This window comes from Podarcis pityusensis, assembly GCF_964106645.2.
Source record: "Podarcis pityusensis genome assembly, chromosome: 11".
NCBI classification, from domain to species: Eukaryota; Metazoa; Chordata; class Lepidosauria; order Squamata; family Lacertidae; genus Podarcis; species Podarcis pityusensis.
In genome coordinates this window covers 50,452,560-50,460,612 of record NC_138036.1, presented here as the reverse complement: position 1 = coordinate 50,460,612, position 8,053 = coordinate 50,452,560, and the positions used below count along the sequence as shown (strand labels likewise).

Here is an 8,053-nt window from a genome sequence, read left to right as displayed (position 1 = left end):
GCAGCTCCTTGGACAATATGCCCTCAGTGGTCCATCCCTCCAGGTGGAACCATCTCTTTGTTACTGTCTCCACTATCTGTCTCCTGCTTGGTCCAATGTGCACCATTGCCCATAAGAAGAGGACAAAGCTGATGGAGGCTGCTACTCCATCTCCTTGCTCTTGCCATTGGAGATCATGACATTGGAGATCAATGATAATTGGAGCAAGTGAACAGGCAGCAACAGCAAAGCAAAGATCATGAAAATTCACCAATAAAGAAGCAAACTGATCTTAACTGAGCTTTAAAAGTGGGAGCATACAATTCTGGTCTACTAGTTTAAATCCTAAAAACTAGATCCAAAAAAAGGGAGTGGGAACACTCATTGGACGTGATGACACATGCAGTAAAGAACATTGCTGTCTTTAGTATATAATTTCCTTGCATATAATATAATTTCCTTGCAGAGTTCATGCCATCAATAAGAGCCCTTAGCTGCATATTCATCAATGAACGTTTTGGCAGGTATAAACTGAACGTGCATCCAATGATGGAATCAGAAGCCAGCAAAATGGAGCTCTCTTTATTATTATTATTGGATTATTCATATCTCAGTTAAGCTTCCTCTGAAGTAATTAAAGGCTAAGGCATTCATCTAGAGGATAAATCATTCCAGCAAAAATAGCAAGATTAATATATGAAAGTAGGAAGGAGCCGAGAAGCAGGGGGTTAACTATGCAAATAGATAAGTTGTTTGACTTATTTATATTTTTTCTATTAGGCATTAGATGGTACAAAGGATTATGGAAATTACTTGGGATAAGAGATGATGAATACTGTCTTCTGGTGTCAAATGACTTTCAGGACAGAAGTTAATTGAACTGTTTATCAAAGTGTAAGGTCATAGGCAACATTACGGTTAGAGGACTTTGGCATAAAATGAGAAGGCTGTTTTATGTCTAACCAAAAAAACACAGTACTGTAATTTTATTTATTCTTTTAAATTTTTAGTACATTTTATAATCAAACAAGAAACTACAAGAATACTTACAAGAATAAGCAGCCGATCAGCTAATGTATCGATACTGAAGATTTTTTAAAAGCTGTTTTATTATTAAGTACTGTGGTCAACAAGACAATTGTCAGCTGAATCACCATATTTGTCGATGATGGAAAGGCACATGCGCTGAATGAGAAACTGAAACATTTGATCATGAGGTAATTCATTGGACCGCATGCCGAGTTAACACAAATCATTACACATGGTTGTAATAGACAAGGTGTGACAACAAAATCATGAAGTTAATCTTCGATTAGGGTGTTTAATATGCAGTGGCTGGAATCCAAAGACAAGAGGGGGCATAAGAGAAAACAAGGAACAATACACAGCCAATTCCTTGCTTGCTTTATACTTTGCAAGAAGTACTGCTGCCAAAGATACAAGCTGCCTTTTGCACCAAACAGTGCTTCATTCCTTCTTCAGAAAGGTGGAAATTTGTCGAAATGATCCATAGTGATTTTTTAAAAAATGTTTAAAAGTACTTCCCCAAAAAACCCCAGAGTCCTTTCTGTTGGGGATAATTCAGACTGAAATTCCCAGGTGTCAAAAAAGGTTATTTATGTATGCTACTACTGCAGCCCGTGTTTAGTTAGCCCAAAAATGTAAAACGAGCAAGGACCCAACTAAAGAAGAATGGCAACTTCAACCGAGGGAACATGAGCAGCATGCAGGCTTAACATATAGAATAAGAGAACCAGAAAAACATACGTTTAGAGAAGATTGGAAAATGTTTATTGAATATGTGGGAAATAATTGTGTACAGCTGAAAACGCTGGCAGCATTAAGATAAATTCAACAGTGTAAATAGGTTTTGATGGATGCAATAATGGAATACTGAATGGTATAGTTTTTTGTAAAATATGCAGGGATTTATGATATGTAAAATGAACCATGGAAAGAGAAGGGAAGTGACTGATATCTTAAGGATGTAAAATGGGTATTTTAAATTGTAAAACAGAATACACACACACACACACACACACGTTGCCTTTTGCACCAAACAGTGATGCATCCCGTCTTCAGAAAGGTGGAAGTTTGCTGACACGGGGTTATTTATTCTCTGTGGACACCACCTTTTCCTCTTTCCTCACATGAACATGCTTCTGGAGTCCATTATCTCTTACCTTCAAAGCAAGTGGCATGCTGAAGAATATCCAGGAGTATCTTAGCACCCAGGCAGCACCCTATCATCTCACATGAACAGCACATTTTAGCTGGGATGATCTGGCAATAAAACATCCCTTTGTACAGGGATTGTGAGGGACTGTGGGGAAGGACTGTGAAGCGGTACAGAGATCACAAAACAGTACAGAATGAAGAGTGCTGTGACAGTTACTGCAACTTACTAAGCAAAACCAAAGTATATGGGGATAAGTGGGGTGAAGTTTTAACAAAAGGTATGTTAAGCAGGGAATCTGTCCGTGGCAAAGGATTTATATTGTTCCGAGTTTGGGGGTGGAGGAGGCTGTATGTCTGAGTTTCTTCCAATCCCTGGATCCAGCAGGGATTCAAATTGCTGGACTAGCCAAGCTTGGTTATATTTGGTATCTGAAGAAGTGTGCATGCACACGAAAGCTTATACCCAGAACATACTTTGTTGGTCTCTAAGGTACTACTGGACAATTTTCTTACTTCTCATTTTTTTATTTATTTAGTTTGGCTTGGGTAATGGCCCAAGTATGAGTTGTTGAGGTAACAAAGGAAACGGCTCTGGGCCAGAGGAAAAATGGGTGGGGCCTCTCCATCAACTGTCTAGTTATTTGTTAGAAAGACAAAGAGTTGAGCTGTGTGAGCGAGCGAGCGAGCAAGAAGCTGCAGACTGCAGGCTGGGCAGCGGAGAGATGGAGCCTTGCCTGATTATTTCTGCCGTAGCTATGGGAGAAGCAAGACCATCTTTGGGAGTTACTGCTATGAGACCCTTCACTGTAGGCTCAGGTTGTATATATGTGTAAATAAACCATATATCATCAAGATATCACCATCTCTGCTGTCCATCATTCTGAGGAAACAACCCTGGATAAACGCCTGGAACCCCTGGAATTTCTCACCTCTTGAAGATTAGGGTGACGTGTATCTATACCTTGTTTAATCAGTGTACAAAAAAATTGTTAAAAGCATACAGTCAATAAAACCAATTAATATTAATCATAAAAGCGGAAACCTACCTTAAATATATATGAGGAAAAACCAGTAGGTAAGCTGCATTGAAAAGTCTTGACCTCTGTGTCATGTAAACTGCTAATCTATTAGACTTGGTAATTAAGGATAAAACTTTGATATCACAAGTGGTCTGTCAGCCGGGGACTGGCATTACCATTCAATAATTAGAAAAAGATGAGGAACTGTGATCTGAACCAAAGTCCACTAGAAGTAATTTACTGCACATCTCTTTTGAGTTTATTATTTTTTTAATTAAAAAAACCCCACCTTGATTATATATTTAATCTCCAAACCAAGCAGTTTGCTTATGCTATCAAACTTTGTGGAGATTTAACTTTACACAACTGAGCAAAGTCAGATGGAGTTCTCAGGGATCAAACATCAAAGACTTTCTAGCATGTACCTTCCCAATGGGTAGAAAGTTGATAAGAGGGGATTCTTGTGGCTTTCATTTACTTCACAATTCAAATATAGTGCAGCTGGGGACCTAATTTGCATCCTATTTACTAGTAGGTCATCTGGGGAATTAAAGATTTGGAAGGGTGATAAGAGTTTATCACACCAGAACAGTCCCCGCTTCCAAGGCAAAGGACAAGCATGCTAGCAAAGAATACTTTAGGGAAAAGTTGCTGGCCTGTTTTTAGGAGAAGAAAATGGAGCCAAATTGCCCCTTTGAGACTGTAAGCTTAAGCTTCTGGCAGTGCCAAAGTTTGAAACTGGTAGTGATGGGTGTTGCAGAAGTAGATTTAATGGTTTGCCCACGGAGTTTATTACAAATCGAGTCCAAACTCCACAGAAGTCCAGGCATGGCTCAAAATGAGCTTTCCCTGAGCCATCACTCTGCCACCACTAGGATTCCACATCTCTTTCCTTAAAATTTGGCAATTTAGATTGGGTTTCTGAGTGGTTGATATTGACCCCCAAAAACATCAGGTTGATGGGACTGTACAGTGTGTGACAGAGCAACAGGAGCTCACCCCGTCAAACTGCTGACCTTCTAATCAGCAAGCCCAAGAGGCTCAGTGGTTTAGACCACAGTGCCACCCACCCCCTGCAAACCTAGCAGTTCGAAAGCATACCAGTGCAAGTAGATAGATAGGTACCGCTGCGGCGGGAAGGTAAACGGCGTTTCTATGCGCTCTGGTTTCCATAACGGTGTCCTGTTGCAGCAGGAGCGGTTTAGTCATGCTGGCCACATGACACAGAAAGCTGTCTGTGGTCAAATGCCAGCTCCCTCGGCTTGAAAACAAGATGAGTGCTGCAACCACATAGTCACCTTTGACTGGACTTAACCATCCAGGGGTCTTTTACCTTTACCTTTTTTTGTGTCAGCATTATATCACAACAGTACACGGGTGGCGCTGTGATCTAAACCACTGAGCCTTTGGGCTTGCTGATCAGGAAGTTGGCTGTTCACATTCGTGCACATGCAAACACCATTCTGCCTCAACCACATTTGAAACCTCCCATGTACTCACACAAACATATACCAGCCGACATCCAAAAACATGACATCCATTCATGTTCATGCCCTGGCTTCAGTCCACAAATATCCACTGGCTTCTGTTGACTGTCTTCCAAAGGTGAACTTCCATTAGCCGACATCCACAAACATCAGTCTGCTTTAGCCTTGTAGCCTCCACCAACTTCCAAATCCAAAAGCCACTGGTTTCCATCCACCAACATCTGCCAGCTTCTCTTAGGTCCATCATGAGACATCAGCCAGCTTCCAACCATGGATACCAGTAGCATTCAAGCAAGCAAACTTGCCTTATTATCACTCCCTAGCATCCCACTGCCAGAGGATTGCCTCCTTCCATTCACCAGTTTGCATCCTCCAGGTGGAAGAAACCTGGGCAGTGCTGAATGTCACATCCATTGCCAGGTGTGTCCTGCTGGAAACAGAAAAGGGCTTTCCCCTTGGCCTGCCTTTATATCCACTCAGTTGCCAAGGGCTTTTGTGACATCACAAGGAACCCACAGCCAATGGCAACAGCTGGGGAGGCATCATCTTCATCGCTTTGAGCCTCACAATGGCGGATGGCTTATCCGTGATTCTGTGCTTGCTTATTCGGGACATGGGTGGTGCTCTGGTCTAAACCACCGAGTCTCTTGGGCTTCCCAATCAGAACGTTGGCGGTTCGAATCCCTGCGACAGGGTGAGCTCCTGTTGCTGCGTCCCAGCTCCTGCCAACGTAGCAGTTTGAAAGCATGCCAGTGCAAGTAGATAAATAGGTACCGCTGTGGTGGGAAGGTAAGTGGCATTTCCGTGCTCTCTGGTTTCCATCACAGTGTTCTGTTGCACCAGAAGCGGTTTAGTCCTGCTGGCCACATAATCCAGAAAGCTGTCTGCAGACAAATGCTGGCTCCCTTGGCCTGACAGCGAGATGAGTGCATTTGACTGGACTTAACCATCCAGGGGTCCTTTACCTTTACCTTTATTTTACAGTGGGTAAATAAAGAAAGGGTCAAAGGGTCCTGTGTTGGAAGAAAAGTTTATGAGGTATGAATGCACCTTCCTTGCCAATGAGGAACCTCTGTGCTTGATAAAATGTTACCACAATACAATAGTATTCTCAGACGATTTTGCTTTATAAGAAAGAAAGAAAGAAAGAAAGAAAGAAAGAAAGAAAGAAAGAAAGAAAGAGTTGTAAAGTTTCACTTTTTAAACAATTACAGTATTTGTTACAGTATCCAAAGAATGATTCCCACATCCCTCATTCATTCCCCAAGATGCCAAGATATAAAAGCAAGCTGCCTTCAAAGAGCTTTAAAGTAGTTTTTCCAAGGAGATTTTGGGTTTCGGTTGGTGACGACTTTGTAAATTCATCAAGGGGCCAATGAACTCAGAAGTTTGGGAAGCTCTGCTGTAGATGTTGTGGGGCTTCAGTTCTCATCACATATACATTCAAGACGACAGTTTCATGGGAATTGAACAGAGCACAGTGACATCACAGTTCCTTGCAGTACAAGGGCGATTTCACACAATAAAAATAGGCCCTCCCACCTCCTTCCCAAAGCTGGGAAAATGCTAACTAGGCTTTGGGAAGGAGGTGGGAGGACTCTAGGACCTTGTCAGAGCCTCATGCTCCCTTCCCAAAGTTCAGAGCCTGGCTTACCGGGCTGTGAGATGGTGCCTCCTTGTCTCAGCATCCCGTTCATGTGCACTGCTCACACAGCTCAAACTTTACCGGTCTACTTCGCTTGTAAGGTCCACTGGATTTGATGGAATTATTATCAAATGCCATGATTTTTAAAAAATATAAGGGAATAGCTACTATTCTTGGCAAGCAAAAGTAATTATTTTCTGACCTAAATGTGTTACACACACACACACACACACACACACACACACACACACACACTGCTAAGTCATCTAGAGGGAAACTTTTAAAAACCAGGGAAAACAAGGAGGGAAACAAGGAGGAGGAATCTCTGGTGCAACATTAGAAGGAAAACAGTTCAGGAGACATGGAACGAGATTGCAGCCCAAGTGGACCCTAGACTGCGGATTGCCCCCTGTGCATTAGCCCTATGCACAGAGGGAGCAAGTAAATTGGGCTACTCTGAATATACTGACATCTGTAGCAGCCACAGCACAGAAGGTGGTGCCCTGATACAGCTTCATCAGCAAATAGAGGCAGCTTCAGTCTCTCATGTGCCACATCAGTTGTGCCTATTAATTTGAATTTCTAGCCCACTGTAGGCACATTAAGCCCATTAAAACATAGCCAGTGACTATTCAGTGCATTATAGCACTCTCCTGGCTTCAGGAGAAAGGCAGAAAGGAGTCTGACTCTCTGAACTGAATGACATAATTGTTGAGGAAAATGCAATCATAATGTGCTGCCCCCTTCCCAGTTCTCCTTGCTACATCATTAAGATTAGGTTCACTTAAAGTAATGCAGCTCCATCTATAATGCAGCCAAATGTCTACAGTCCCATCACCAGGATATTCTCTCTTAGACCAATTATGTGTTGTGCAATTGCTTTGTACAATCCTTCAATGTACTACCAGGTGACAGCAGCTGAGATCACTGTCCCCACCCCCCAGCCACACACACATTTTAAATTATAGACATGCAAAGGTAAAAGTAAAGGACGCACAGATAGTTAAGTCCAGTCAAAGACGACTATGGGGTGCGGTGCTCATCTCAATTTCAGGCCCAGGGAGCCAGCGTTTGTCCACAGACAGCTTTCTGAGTCATGTGGCCAGCATGACTAAACTGCTTCTGGAGCACCGGAACACTGTGATGGAAACCAGAGCGCACGGAAACACCGTTTACCTTCCTGCCACAGTGGTACCTATTTATTTACTTGCACTGGTGTGTTTTTGAACTGCTAGGTTGGCAGGAGCTGGGACAGAGCAATGGGAGCTCACCCCGCCATGGGGATTCAAACTGCCAACCTTCCGATCAGCAAGCCCAAGAGGCACAGTGATATGGACCACAGCACCACCCGCTACATGTACAAAAAAACCTCATAAATACATACTATATAAACTATCACAAGACACTACAAAACAAGTTTACTCATAATATTTTGGTGACCAGTTCATAACCTTTCTGGTTTTTCATAATGTGTACAAAATAACTCAATGATCTAGACTCATCACAATATAGTCACACCAATAAAGCAAATACTCTATACATGTTAATACCAATATTAAATTGTCCTTTTTTATAATAAATAAATGGCATCCAACACTGCTCAGGGGTTGTTGTTTTTTGTCTACTTCACATGACTGAACCGTTTTTGTTAGTTTAACTATTGATGCAACACATTCTATAGGTTGTTAGTCCTTTCCTTTCCAGAAACTTTCTGTTTCTGTCCAATCCTGTTCAAGCAATGACCA

General features: G+C 42.1%; 1 long non-coding RNA gene across 1 annotated transcript; it reads right to left on the bottom strand.

Annotated features, from left to right (window-relative positions):
• Positions 1-4,703: 4,703 nt before the first annotated feature.
• Positions 4,704-5,082, bottom strand: LOC308458521. The gene is made up of 2 exons (XR_013977515.1): positions 4,862-5,082; positions 4,704-4,827 (listed from the first exon to the last, which is right to left on the bottom strand). It is a non-coding gene; the product is annotated as an uncharacterized lncRNA (long non-coding RNA).
• Positions 5,083-8,053: the final 2,971 nt, after the last annotated feature.